Source organism: Anomaloglossus baeobatrachus, chromosome 5, assembly GCF_048569485.1.
Source record: "Anomaloglossus baeobatrachus isolate aAnoBae1 chromosome 5, aAnoBae1.hap1, whole genome shotgun sequence".
NCBI classification, from domain to species: Eukaryota; Metazoa; Chordata; class Amphibia; order Anura; family Aromobatidae; genus Anomaloglossus; species Anomaloglossus baeobatrachus.
In genome coordinates this window covers 115,592,061-115,605,971 of record NC_134357.1, presented here as the reverse complement: position 1 = coordinate 115,605,971, position 13,911 = coordinate 115,592,061, and the positions used below count along the sequence as shown (strand labels likewise).

At 44.0% G+C, this 13,911-nt stretch overlaps 1 protein-coding gene across 1 annotated transcript in view; it reads right to left on the bottom strand.

Annotated features, from left to right (window-relative positions):
• Positions 1 to 13,911, bottom strand: part of PKD2L1 (polycystin 2 like 1, transient receptor potential cation channel) — a 100,661-nt gene that overhangs the window by 65,696 nt on the left and 21,054 nt on the right. The window lies entirely within an intron of this gene.

Here is a 13,911-nt window from a genome sequence, read left to right as displayed (position 1 = left end):
CTGAGAAACTTGCTACACCTCAAAGATAGAAATGAGGAATGCTAACTTGCCTTGGAGCAGTCCCCAGAGAAATAGCAAGCCCCCAACATGCAACAATGGTGATGCAAGAAAACACAATACACAGATAGAAAATATAGTTCAGCAAAGGTGAGGCCCGACTTACTAGATAGAACAGGACAGAACAGATAACGGATTGCGGCCAGCAAAAAACCCTGCAAGACAATACCAATCTATTGATAATAAAAAATACTGAGACCACACGGACTCTCCCCCACTATATCAGGTACTCTTGTGCTAGACACTTTAAACAGAACTGCAGATATAATAGGAAGAAACAAAATCACAGAACACATAATCTTCTAAAGTGCAAATAATCCAAACATGAACTTGCTGGAAGAACTGCCCTGCTCACAACAGCAGAAAGACAAGAAACATACAAGAAACCAAGCACAGAACCAAATGGAATATGCAGAAACACTCTTAAGTGCAAATCCAGCAATTAAGCACAGAAACTGTAAACTTATCTGAAGTAGATTCAGGCACCAAATAAATGGGGAAAAACTCCCAGCCATCTTCAGAAGCAGGCAGCAACCGCCAGGCACAAACTGCTCTCCTAAATACACCAGGCTGATCTGCAATAGGAATCCTGGATTCCCAATTAATTCCATCACCTGTCTGAATCACAGATTCAAACTCAGCTTCATTACCATTCCTGGCCACCAGAGGAAGCTCCACACCAGCATCCATTTGGATGACATTCACAACAGGGGTCCTCCTGGGTCTCCTGCCTTTGCGTTTAAATTCATTGAAATGTCGATAGATAGTTCGTGCTGATGCACCTGAGCCTGCAGGACAGCTTGATAAAGGCAACGAGTTCTCAGACAAAAGGGAAAGAGTCCTTAACCCCTTCAGCACTAAAAGAAAAGTAAAACCACTCCAATACATGAAAATAGTCAAGTGGGCAGCAATGTAGATTAATGATCAATTATGCGTTGTGACCTTTTGATCTCAGGTCTTCCAGAGGTCACATCAGGATGTGACACACCCATGACACTATCCTCCCTTCTACGAAGGGCCTCCAGACCTTCAAGACCAGGTTTGTCCGGATGGGATACAAGAAATAAATGCACCAACATCTAGTCATTAACTTCTGATGTACGTATCCCCTGAGCCTTCAATACCTCTCCCTCAAGCTCAGAGCAAACAGAGGAGACGACCACTCCTTCGTGTAAAATCAGAACAGTCTTCAGAATCACCTCCGCCAGGGAAACTCCTAGACGAAGCATCATCGTTAATGTTTTTAACCACAGAAAGGCAAGTCATGATAAAATTAAACCTGGTAAAAAATAAAGACCACCTGGCTTGTCTAGAATTAAAACTTTTAGCAGATTCTAGGTATAACAGACTTTTATGATTAGTAATAACCGTAACCAAGTGAACTGCCCCCTTTAAAAAAGAGCATGACTCCTCAAAAGCCAACTTAATGGACAACAGTTCCCTATTACCAATATCACAGTTTTTTTCTGCCGACGATATTTTTTTTAGAGAAAAAGGAGCATGCATGCCACTTACTAGTGGATGACCCTAGAGACAACACAGCTCCAACACCAACTTCAGATGCATCAACCTCAGCTATAAATGGTTGAGATACATCAGGTTGGGTAAGAACAAGGGCCATAGCAAAACATTTCTTCAGGGAAGAAAATACCCAGCAAGTGGGGTTGGACCACTAGGAGAAATTAGTACCTTTCTTACTCATATCAGTGAGAGGTTTGACAATCGACGAAAAGTTCTGGATTAATTTCCGATAATAATTAGCATACCTTAAAAAGCGTACTGCTAGCCTATACTAGAGATTTTGAGATAATTGTCCAATTTTCTTTGGTCCCTTGAAAAAGATATTAAAAAGCTGTAATTTCTAAGCCATTACTCCACTTAGGATAGGGGTGGGGAACCTCTGGCCCACCCCCTTTTCTGTGTTCCCTGGTCAGATTTCCAGGGATTGCAGTGCTTGGGCAGCAGCCATGTCTTGCTAGCTACAAGCCCTTTAAACTTCCATGTGTGCTGCGTTTACTACTGAATGCAGGGTGTACATACATTGAAGAATTAGGTCCTTGTTAGGACATACTCAGTGGGCAACGTTAGCGCGCAATGTGCTCCCATCCCACATAAGAAAAATAGTGGCAGCCCCACTGTCTCCAGTCCTGTAATTTCCCCCAGTGCTGTATGTGCCTCAAAGTGATGTTTTTGCTCCCAAGTGCTGTTTGTGTCTCCAGTGCTGTATGTAGTCCCCAGTGCTGTATATACCCCCCAATGCTGTATATATCTCCAAGTGCTGTATGTGCCCTCAGTGATATCTGTGTCACCAGTGATGTCTGTGCATGCCAGGTATGTCTGTGCACCTCAGCTATGTCTGTGCCCCCCAGTGCTGTATTTGCTTCCAAAGTGATATACATACCCCCGCTACTGTATGTGTCCCCCAAGTGATGTCTGTGCCCCCAGTGATGTCTGTGCCCCACAGAAAAGTCTATGCCCCCCATTAAAGTCAGTGCCCCCAGTGATGTCTGTGCACCCCAGTTTGTCTATGCCCTCAGTGCTGTATGTGCTTCCAAACTGATATATATACCCCACACTACTGTATGTGCCCCAAAATGATGTCTGTGCTTCACAGTGATGTTTGTGCCTCCCGTGATGTCTGTGCCCCTCAGTGATGTCTATAGCCCCAGTGATGTCTGTGCCCCCAGTGACATCTGTGCCCCTCAGTGATGTCTGGGCCTCCAGTGATGCATATAGCCCCAGTGATGTCTGTGCCCCATAGCCGTGTCTATGCCTCCCAGCAATGTTTATGCCCTCCAATGATGTATATACCCCCAGCCACTCCTGTTATGTATATGCTCCTGCTCCTCCTGTGATGTATATGCCCCAGCCCTTCCTGGGATGTACATGCCTTAACCCCTCCTGTGATGTATATATGTCCCAGCCCCTTCTGTGATGTATATGCCCCCAGCCTCTGATGTGATGTAAATGCACCCCTCCTCCTCCTGTGATGTATATGCCCCCAAAATGCTCCAGTGATGTATATGCACCAGCCCTTCCGGTGATGTATATGCCCTCAGCCCGTCCTGTGATATATATGCCCAAGACTCTCTTGTGATGTAGATTTCCCAGCAACTACTGTTATCTCTATGCCACAGCTTTTCCTGTGATGTATATGCCCCACCTCTCCTATTATGTATATGCCCAAGCATCTCCTGTGATGTGTATGCCCTCAGCATCTTCTGTGATGTATATGCCCCAGCCCCTCCCATGATGTATATGCCCCCAGACCCCTCCCGTGATTTACAGTGGGGAAAATAAGTATTTCATACACTGCCGAATTTGCAAGTTTTCCCACCTACAACGAATGGAGAGATCTGTAATTTTTTATCATAGGTACACTTCAACTGTGACAGACAAAATCCCCAAAAAAATCAAGAAAATCACATTGTATGATTTTAAAATAATTAATGTTCATTTGATGTGCTGTATCTGCCTCCTGTGATGTCTGTACACCGAATGACGAATGATGTCTGTGCCTATCAGAGCTGTATGTGACCCCAGTGATATATACTCTCCAGTACTATATGTGCAACCCCAAGTGATGTTTGTGTCCCTCAAGTGATGTCTGTGCCTGCCAATGATCTGTGCCCCTCAGTGATATCAATACCTCCAGAGATATCTGTACCCCCTAGTGATGTCTGTGCCCACAGTGATGTATGTGCTCCCAGTGATGTTTGTGCCCTAGTGATACATGTGCCCCTCAGTGATGTTTGTGCCCCACAGCCATGTATATGCCTTCCAACAATGTCTGTGCCCTCTTGTGATGTACTGTATATACCCCCAGTGATGTCCGTGCACCACAGCTATGTCTATGCTTCCCAGTGACGTATATACCCCCCAGTGATGTCTATATTTCCCAGTGATGTACAAGCTTTCCAGCCTCTCCAGGGATTTAAATGCCCCAATGTCTCCTGGAATGTATATTCCCTCAGCTTCTCCTGTAAAGTATAAGCCCCCAGCGACTTCTGTGATAGACATGCCCAAGCCCCTCATGTGATGTATATGCACCAGCCCTTCCTGTGATGTACATGCTCCAGTCTCTCCTGTAATGTATATGCCCCAGACTCTCCTGTGATGTATATATCCCATCCCCTCCTGTAATGTATATGCACCCCACCTCCTCCTGTGATGCATATGCCCCAGCCACTTCTGTGATGTATATGCCCCAGCATTTCCTGTGATATATATGCCCCACTCCTTCCTGTGATGTACATGGCCCAGTTTCTCCTGTGGTGTATATGGCTTAGTCCCTCCTGTGATATATATGCCCCCAGCCCTTCCTGTGATGTATATGCCCCTAGTCCATCTTGTGATCAATATTCCCCCAACTACGCCTGTGATGTACAGTACAGACCAAACGTTCGGACACACCTTCTTATTCAAAGAGTTTTCTTTATTTTCATGATTCTAAATATTGTAGATTCACATTGAAGACATCAAAACTATAAATGAAAACATGTGGAATGAAAAACTTAAAAAAGTGTGAAACAACTGAAAATATGTCTTATATTCTAGATTCTTCAAAGTAGCCACCTTTTGCTTTAATTACTGCTTTGCACACTCTTGGCATTCTCTTGATGAACTTCAAGAGGTAGTCACCGGAAATGGTCTTCCAACAGTCTTGAAGGAGTTCCCAGAGATCATTAGCACTTGTTGGCCCTTTTGCCTTCACTCTGCGGTCCAGCTCACCCCAAACCATCTCGATTGGGTTCAGGTCTGGTGACTGGAGGTCAGGTCATCTGGCGTAGCATCCCATCACTCTCCTTCTTAGTCAAATAGCCCTTACACAGCCTGGAGGTGTGTTTGGGGTCATTGTCCTGTTGAAAAATAAATGATGGTCCAACTAAACGCAAACCGAATGGAATAGTATGCCGCTGCAAGATGCTGTGGTAGCCATGCTGGTTTAGTATGCCTTCAAGTTTGAATAAATCCCCAACAGTGTCACCAGCAAAGCACCCCAACACCATCACACCTCCTCCTCCATGCTTCATGGTGGGAACCAGGCATGTAGAGTCCATCCGTTCACCTTTTCTACAAAGACACGGTGGTTGGATCCAAAGATCTCAAATTTGGACTCATCAGACCAAAACACAAATTTCCAGTGGTCTAATGTCCATTCCTTGTGTTCTTTAGCCCAAACAAGTCTCTTCTGCTTGTTGCCTGTCCTTACCAGTGGTTTCCTAGCAGCTATTCTACCATGAAGGCCTGCTGCACAAAGTCTCCTCTTAATAGTTGTTCTAGAGATGAGAAGGTGTGTCCATACTTGTGGTGTGTACTGTATATGTCCCCAACCCCTCCTGTTATATATCCCAACATCTCCTGTAATCTATATACACAGCCGCAGCAAAGAGAAGCAGCTCCAGGCACCACAGTAAGAGTGAGTTAATTAGTTTGTTTGATCAAATATAGCAGGGTAATTTTTAAGTTAATAATTTTGTCTGGCCTCCAAATGATGGTAGAAATTTCCAAATGGCCCTTGGCAGGAAAAGGATTCCCACCCTTGATTTAGGATGTGAATACCCTCAAATTAAAACTGAGAATCTGCACTTTAAGCCCATACTGGACTACATTTGAAAAAAAAACAAAATTCTGCTGACCTAAGTATTTTCCACAAAGGCAAGGTCCTAATTCCAGATATGAAGTAAAAAAATATGCAATGTGTCACATTTTTTTTTTACAAATGAGACATTTTTGATTAAAGTTGAATATCTGCGATAATAAGAAAGAGCGATAGCACATAATATATTTGTTTTGTGCAGAAAACGAGTCTATTGTCTAACCAAGAGGGAAATAGTTGTGTAAATTTTAATTGTTAGGGAGAAATTTTCTTTTATTGGATGCTCTGGAATAGATATGATCAGTATTGTAATAATGTAAATACCAGCAGTTGTCTGCTATCATGTTTATGTTTCATCTGCCTTGATATCTATGTTCCATGGTTCTGATGTCTTGGTGAAATCGTTCTCCTTATTCTTCACTCATAGCTCCAAGATTGGAGGGGAATTAGTTCAGGTGGCTATTAAAGAAATGCAATTTGGCACTCATGTTTGCTCTTTTTGTTTGGGTATCATTCCTGCACTGTCCATGAACTGTTTGAATTTTGGATGACATATTCAACAAAAACCATTTTAAGGGTATATGCACACAATCAGCACACGCTGCGTCCTGGACGCAGCACGTCCTCCCCTGCAGAACCACAAGTGCTTTCCCCAAAAGACCACAAATGTCCATGCCCACAATCAGTGTTCGGGCAGCTGCGTGCTTTCTCTTTGTACTACCCGCAGAGAACACTCGCGTCTCTGCAGCATAAATTGACATGCTGCAGCTCGGGAAGCTGCACTGCATGTCAGGTTATGCTGTGGGGAAAACGAGCACAGTGGGCATGGGATTTCTATAAATCCCACCCACTGTGCCTGTACTGTAGAACACAGTATTTTGGACGCAGTGAAAACATACTGCGTCCAAAACTCTAAGATCACTCACTGATCATGGACACGCACCCTAATAGAGTTAAATTTCGTGCAACTTGTAAGCCTCTTGAACGACTGAATGCTGTCGGCAGTTTTCACAATACTTATGGTAAATAGCCATAAAATAATGATGTCGGCAGTTTTTAACTACTTATTAGGACGTCTAGCTCTTAGTTATACAGATTTTTTATTTAGCGCTTCTTTTTGCGTGTTCAGCATATAGAAATAATATAATTATATGTATTGTTATGTTGCTACTATAAGGCTACATGCGCATGTTGTGTTTTTTCTTGCGTTTTGGTTGCATTTTAAACTGCACCTTGTCAATGACAAAATGCATGCATTTTGCGTCCCCAGCAAAGTCTATGAGAAGTCAAAATTTCCATTCGCACGTTGCTTTTTTAGGCAGCGTTTTGTTTGACAAAAATTTGTCAAAATCATAGCGTAAAAAAAAGCAGCATGTCACTTCTTCATTGCGTTTTGTGAACATTTTCCACCCATTGAAATGAATGAGGTGTGTCAAAACGCAACCAAAATGTTTAGCTGTGCATTTGCACTGCATTTTGGTTGAATTTTGCATCCATTCTTGTCAACAAAAACGCAGGTCTCTCTTTTTCTGTCAGTCTCTTTCTCTCTCTTTCTCTGTTGGTCTCTCTCTGTCAGTCTCTCCCTTTCCCTCGCCCCCCCTCTCCCTCCTTTATACTCACCGATCACCAATCACAGGCGCTGCACAGCTGTCACACTGCTCCCGCAGCTTCTCTTGCTTCTGAAAGTGTCGGACGCTCATTAAGCTCATCTCATATTCACTACTTCCCTCGTCCACTGGCGCCTATGATTGGTTGCTGCCTGTCTCACTGCAACCAATTACAGCTACCGGTGGGCAGGTCTATATCATGCAGTAAAATGAATAAATAATTTTAAAAAAATGACGTGCAGTTCCCCCCAATTGATTCCCAGCCAAGATAAAGTCTCACAACTTCTGGCTGGTAATCTCAGACTGGAGAGGCCTATCATTTTTAGGCTGCCCTCCAGCCTAAAAATATCAGTCAGCAGCCGCCCGGAAATGCCGCATCCATTAGATGCGACAGTCCCGGAACCTTACCCGGCTCATCCCGATTACCCTGGTGCGGTGGCAGTCGGGGTAATAAGGAGTTAATGGCAGCCCATAGCTGCCACAAAGTCCTAGGTTAATCATGGCAGGCATCTATGAGACACCCCCCATGATTAATCTGTAAGTGAAAGTAAATAAACATATAAACCCAAAAATTTCTTTATTTGGAGTAAAAGACAAAAAAACACCCTCTTTCACCACTTAATTAACCCCCAAACAGCCTTCCAGGTCTGACGTAATCCATACGAGGTCCAACGATGCTTCCAGCTTTGCTACATCAGAAGCTCACAGCGAGCGGCCATAGAGCACAACTGCTCACTGTGATCTCCACGTAGCAATTAAAGTGAGTCGCGCTATCAGCGGTGATGTCACTCAGGTTACCCGCGGCCACAGCTGGAGTCCTCCACTTGTGACAGCAAGTCACTCGAATGACTAACGTGAGCCGCGTGATCAGCAGGAAGTCACTCAGGTGATTTGCAGTCACAGGTGAGTCCGCAAATCAGGCCGCGACACAAATAGAGCCGCACGATGAGAATGAACTCGGGTGAAGCTCTGACGTCACAGCTGCGGACCCCTCACTACTACCTGTGTCGCAGCACTGACTTCAGAGATTCACCCAAGTTCATGACAGCACACAGAGACCGAGCCGCACAATGACAATGAACTCAGGTGAAACTCTGACATCATAGCTGCAGGCCCCGCACTACTGCCTGTGTCGCGGCACTCAGAGGTTCACCCGAGTTCATTCTCATCGCATGGCTCTGTCTCTGCGGGCAATCATGCTATCTATTCTTTCTATTTTTTCTATCTATCTCTCTATCTATCTATGTGTTCTAGCTATCTATTAAATACTATCCTATAATATTTTATTTCTTTTTTAAAAAGGCACTGTCCAAAACACAGCTCAAATGCAGGGAAAACGCATCGAAAACGTATGCACTTTTACCGCATTTTTTTTGTCAAATGCAGGGTTTACATTTGTCAAGTCTGCCAGAGGGTGCATTTTTGTTGTCAAACCAGAACGCAGTGTTTGGACATACCCTAAGGGGTACTTTGCACGTTGCGACATCGCTACTGCAATGTCGTTGGGGTCAAATCGAAAGTGATGCACATCCGGCGCCGGTAACGACGTCGCAACGTGTAAAGCCTAGAAACACCGATAAACGATCTTAAAAGCGTCGAAAATCGGTGATCTGAGTAGTGTCGGTCATTTCCATAATTTCGCTGCAGCGACAGGTACGATGTTGTTCCTCGTTCCTGCGGCAGCACACATCGCTGTGTATGAAGCCGCAGGAGAGATGAACATCTCCTTACCGGCGTCCCGCCTGCAATGAGAAAGGAAGGAGGTGGGAGGGATGTTTACGTCTCGCTCATCTCCGCCCCTCCACATCTATTGGCTGCCTGCCGTGTGACGTCGCTGTGACACCGCACGACCCGCCCCCTTAGGAAGGAGGCGGGTCGCCGGCCAGAGCGACGTCACAGGGCAGGTAAGTGCATGTGAAGCTGCCGTAGCGATAATGTTCGCTACAGCAGCAATCACAAGATATCGCATCTGCGACGGGGGCGGGGACTATTGCTACAATCGGCTGGCGATGTCGCAGGGTGCAAAGTACACACAAATTAGCGATATACCACTAACTGAACAAAATACGCCTAAAATATACCTTTTAATAAGAAATGTTTAAAAACGTGATAGTGCATAGTAAAATCCAAACAAATAGCACATGCCACCGTATGGTAAGACGGGAGGATAGTACAAGGAAATAATCCAAGGTTCTCCCTCACTCAATGTCCCATACACACAGCTGTTTTTAGATATACCATCCGTGTGCAATGCACAACATCTCACTACAGGGAAACTAATGAATCAGGATATATCACCACATCCCTAAATCACAGTTTTGCCCTTTCTATGTATATCCACAGCCTACACAAAAAACAATGACTCATATAGTATACAGCAATGATCAATCACTGTCAACCACCCACCGTCAGGGACGCCCAGATAAGAAAAAAGGAACAATCTCACCACGGTGTTGGTGTTGTTATCATGGAGTCAAAACATCCTCCTACTATGGTCACTGTTTGAACATCAGGTAAGTAGGTCATTCCTGGGTCCCCCGGTTTTGTCCAGGTACTTCATAGGATCCAGTTTTCAACCACCTCTGACTCATAAAGCGCTCCACTCTCAACGCGTTTCCCTTCTCATCAGGAGAGCGGCGTATATGGATACAGAAAGTGTCCTCACAGCAGTGGACACATGCTATCAAGAAAGAACGTCAATCAGTTTTTCAAACACTCTGTAAAAACAATGGGCTAGCGGTGTTCCCCTATAGCCTACTTACCGCGGTTATGGCCTCCCTCGTGTACCGACCTACACAGCCATATCCAGTACGCTTAATAGCGGGTATTTAAAGCCGCCGCCGCCATGGCGTGTGACGTCACTTCCGTCTATCGGTCATGTGACCGGAAGTTGCGTACATCACCCGATGACGCATGCGCGTCACCACACAACATGGTGGAACGCATACCAATGCGCCTGCGCGGTCGCAATGAGAGCGTCCGCTCCTCGCACAAACCAAATTTATTTAACCCCATCTTTCCCAAATGGGTAAACGGTGCCAGGACTCAGAGAAAAACTCCCTCGACCACCATGCAGTTATGGGAAACCCGCTGCCGCGTGATAAACATCACACAGCAAGCAGGTAGTCCAGAATAAATACAGCATATGCCTTTAGGGCAAGGAAAAGCTCAAATTCTATGGTAGAAAAAGACAAAGTAAACCCCCCCGCCGGAAATTAATTGTACACATAGGTGCAATACCCAACAACTACTTCAGAGTACAAAAGCGACATTCTTTATAGTAAAAATAGGGACAAAAACCGGGCAATCCTTCCCTCAAGACAATTTTGGCGAAGGGCCCTACCGAGGCAGATTATGAAAGAAAAGAAAAAGAAAAAGAACCCTTCACCATACTACCTACTAGCCTCAGACCACTGGTGCAGGCTTTCTCCTACCTATCATGTGGGGGTCGGCACCCTAAAAGGCGGTGACTGGCGCCCCCACTCGGCCGACGACTGACCCTCCTACTCACTAGGCCTAAACACTACACAAAGGGTGCAAAGGACAGTGTTTCATTCAAGCCCCTTGGTTTCGTAGTGCCCAGCCAATAAATCCATTTAGTTTCTTGTCTCAAGATCCTATTATCCCAGTCCCCCCCCTAGGTGGTACTGGTATCACATCGATTCCCTGGAAGGAGATAAAATTAGGGTCTCCCTGATGTTCATCATTGATGTGCCGTGCCAGAGAGGTATCATTTTTTAGTCTGATGTCGCGGAGGTGTTCTCCTATTCTTCTTCTCAGCTCCCTCTTAGTTTTTCCTACATATTCCTTATTGCACCTGCATGTGGCCTTGTAAATGACTCCTCTCGATTTACAATTAATAAAGGTCTTAATTTCGTACTGTTTATTCATTACGTTTGAGAAAAAATGCCTCCCAGTTTTTATAAACTTACAGGCTATGCAGTTCCCACATCTAAAGCAACCATTAACCTCACTTGGAAGCCAAGTCTTTTTGAAACTGTTGTTTTTATTCGGGGTAGAAAAGTGGCTATGTACCAGTCTTTCTTTTAGCGAGCGCGCTTTCTTATAGGTAACCGATGGATAGTCTGTTAGAAGTGGGGCAATGTCCCCATCCATTTTCAGAATGGACCAATGTTTTTTGAGTATGTTACGTATCTCATCTGCGCCATTGTTGTAAGTTGTGATGAATCTAATGGGTTCCTCTTTTTTAACCTCTACTAATGGAGTACTCAGAATCTTGGTTCTATCCCTACAACTTGCTTCTGAGAATGCCTGATTAATGACTTTACTAGGGTATCCTCTATCTTTTAAGCGATCATTCAGATCTATTGACTGTTTAAGAAAAAGTCCCTCCTCCGAGCAATTCCTCTTCAATCTTAAAAACTGCCCCTTTGGGATGCCTTTTTTAAGGCTTGTGGGATGCCCACTCTCCCATCTCAATAAGGAGTTTGTCGCGGTGGGTTTTCGGTATGTGCTAGTGACGATCTCGCCACCTTCGTTTTTTTCTATCAATACATCCAAAAACGGCAGTTTTTTTCTATTCACCTCAAAAGTGAACCTAAGGCCCAAGTTGTTATCATTAAGTATCGATACCATCTCCGAGAGTTCAGTCTCTGTCCCTCTCCACAGCATGAAAACGTCGTCGATAAAACGACACCATAAGAGAATTTTGTCTCTATCAATCACAGACTCCTCTCCGAACACAACAGTCTCCTCCCACCAGCCCAGGGTTAAATTAGCATACGATGGGGCACTAGGACTCCCCATCGCAGTCCCCCTGAGCTGGTGGAAGAAGGATCCCCCAAACAAAAATGTATTGCATGTCAGGCCGTAGTCCAATAATTCCAACACGAATTGGTTATGTCGTACAAACTGCCTACCCCTTTTCTTGAGGAAGTAGTCAATTGCCCTTAGCCCTACATTGTGTTCAATTGAGGAGTATAGGGATTCAACATCTATACTAACTAATAGGGTGTTCTCATCAATCGTCACGTCTTCCAGTTTTCTTAAAAGATCAGTGGTGTCTCTTAGATATGAGTCTAGGGCCAACACAAAGGGTCTCAAGATTTTGTCAATATAGAGACCTAAGTTCTGAGTAATACTACCTATCCCCGACACAATGGGTCTCCCTTTCAGGGGTTCAAGACCCTTGTGAATCTTAGGTAGACAGTAAAACGTGGGGATAATTGGGAAGGACGGAAGCATGAAGTCAAATTCGGTTTTATCAATCAGATTATCAGTTATGGCTCTAGAGAGAATATCCTTCAGCCGTACAAGGTATTCACCTGTAGGATTTTCCCTAATTCTCTCATAGCCATTCTCGTCACTTAGAATCTTCAGACACATCTCTTCATACTGGCTAACATCCATTATAACAATGTTGCCCCCTTTATCTGATTGTTTAACCACGATCTCGTTATCCCTTTCCAAACCCAATAAGCAATCCATCTCGACCTTGGTCAAATTATATCTCTTCTTATGTGTAATTATTAGTGATTCCAGATCTCTAGTCACCAAGTTGCAAAAGACGTCAATCGATGTTGTTTCATTCGAAACAGGTGGCATCTTATTGCTCTTTAATTTAAGGTCCGTGAAAGGGCCTTTTCCCTCAACATTCGGATTGGGATCTTCTAGACTGAATAATAACCTCACATCATCTAATATCTCTAAGGGGATGCCCTGTTCTTTACAGATTTTTTTATTTTCATTACAAAAGAATTTTTTCCACCTTAGCTTTCTCACAAAGAGATTCAGATCCTTAATGGCCTCAAAAAGATTGAAATCTGAGGTTGGTACAAAAGATAACCCTTTACTCAGTACCGTCATTTCGGGGGCTGACAGTACTTTTTTAGAAAGGTTTATGATCTGAGCGGCTCCACCTGGGGGAATCCCCCTCCTCCCTGGTTCTTTTTGCTCCGTAAAAAATGTCCTTGTTCTAAAAAATGGCCAGGGTTATATGCACCCCTATTTTGGTACCTACCTCTCCCCTTAAATTTATTTTTACGATTTCTGCCAACTCCCTCAGTATCTGAAAAATCTGTATCTGTTGAGGTACCTTCAGTCTCACTAGGTTTTCTAAATCTCTGTACTGGAAAGCTATAGGCCTTGTTTTCTCTGAAATCTTGAACGTCTCTTATATAGAATTTGTGTTTTTTTTCTTTGAAATGATACTGGTGTTTTTCAATGACGTTCTGTAATGTGATTTCCTTTGTAGCAAACTCTGCCTCCCCACTAAATTTTCTCGTGATTTCTGTTTGCTCTTTCAGCAGGGCATCTAAATTACTCAGGTTCTTTTTTTCTTCCTCCAATAATAAGGTCATTAATTTAAGAGAGCACTCCGTCACCTCCCTTTGCCAGTTGGTAATTAAATCGGAGTTTTTATACCTGAAATTGGGGGCCAGTGATATCCTTAAATTTCTCGGGACAATTTTATCTTTCAAATAGCATTCCAGAGATTGAATCTCCCACCAGGAGGTTACTCTGTTTTTATATATTTTTGTCAATTCTCTGAATGCCCCATTGATTGAGGGTGTATATTTCTTTTGTACAAAATTTCCTTCGGAAAAGACTTCCCTTGCCTCCGAAACCCAAACACTCGTGTCAATTCCGGTTGCCAAGAAGCCAGCCATATCCCAGAATTCAAAAATG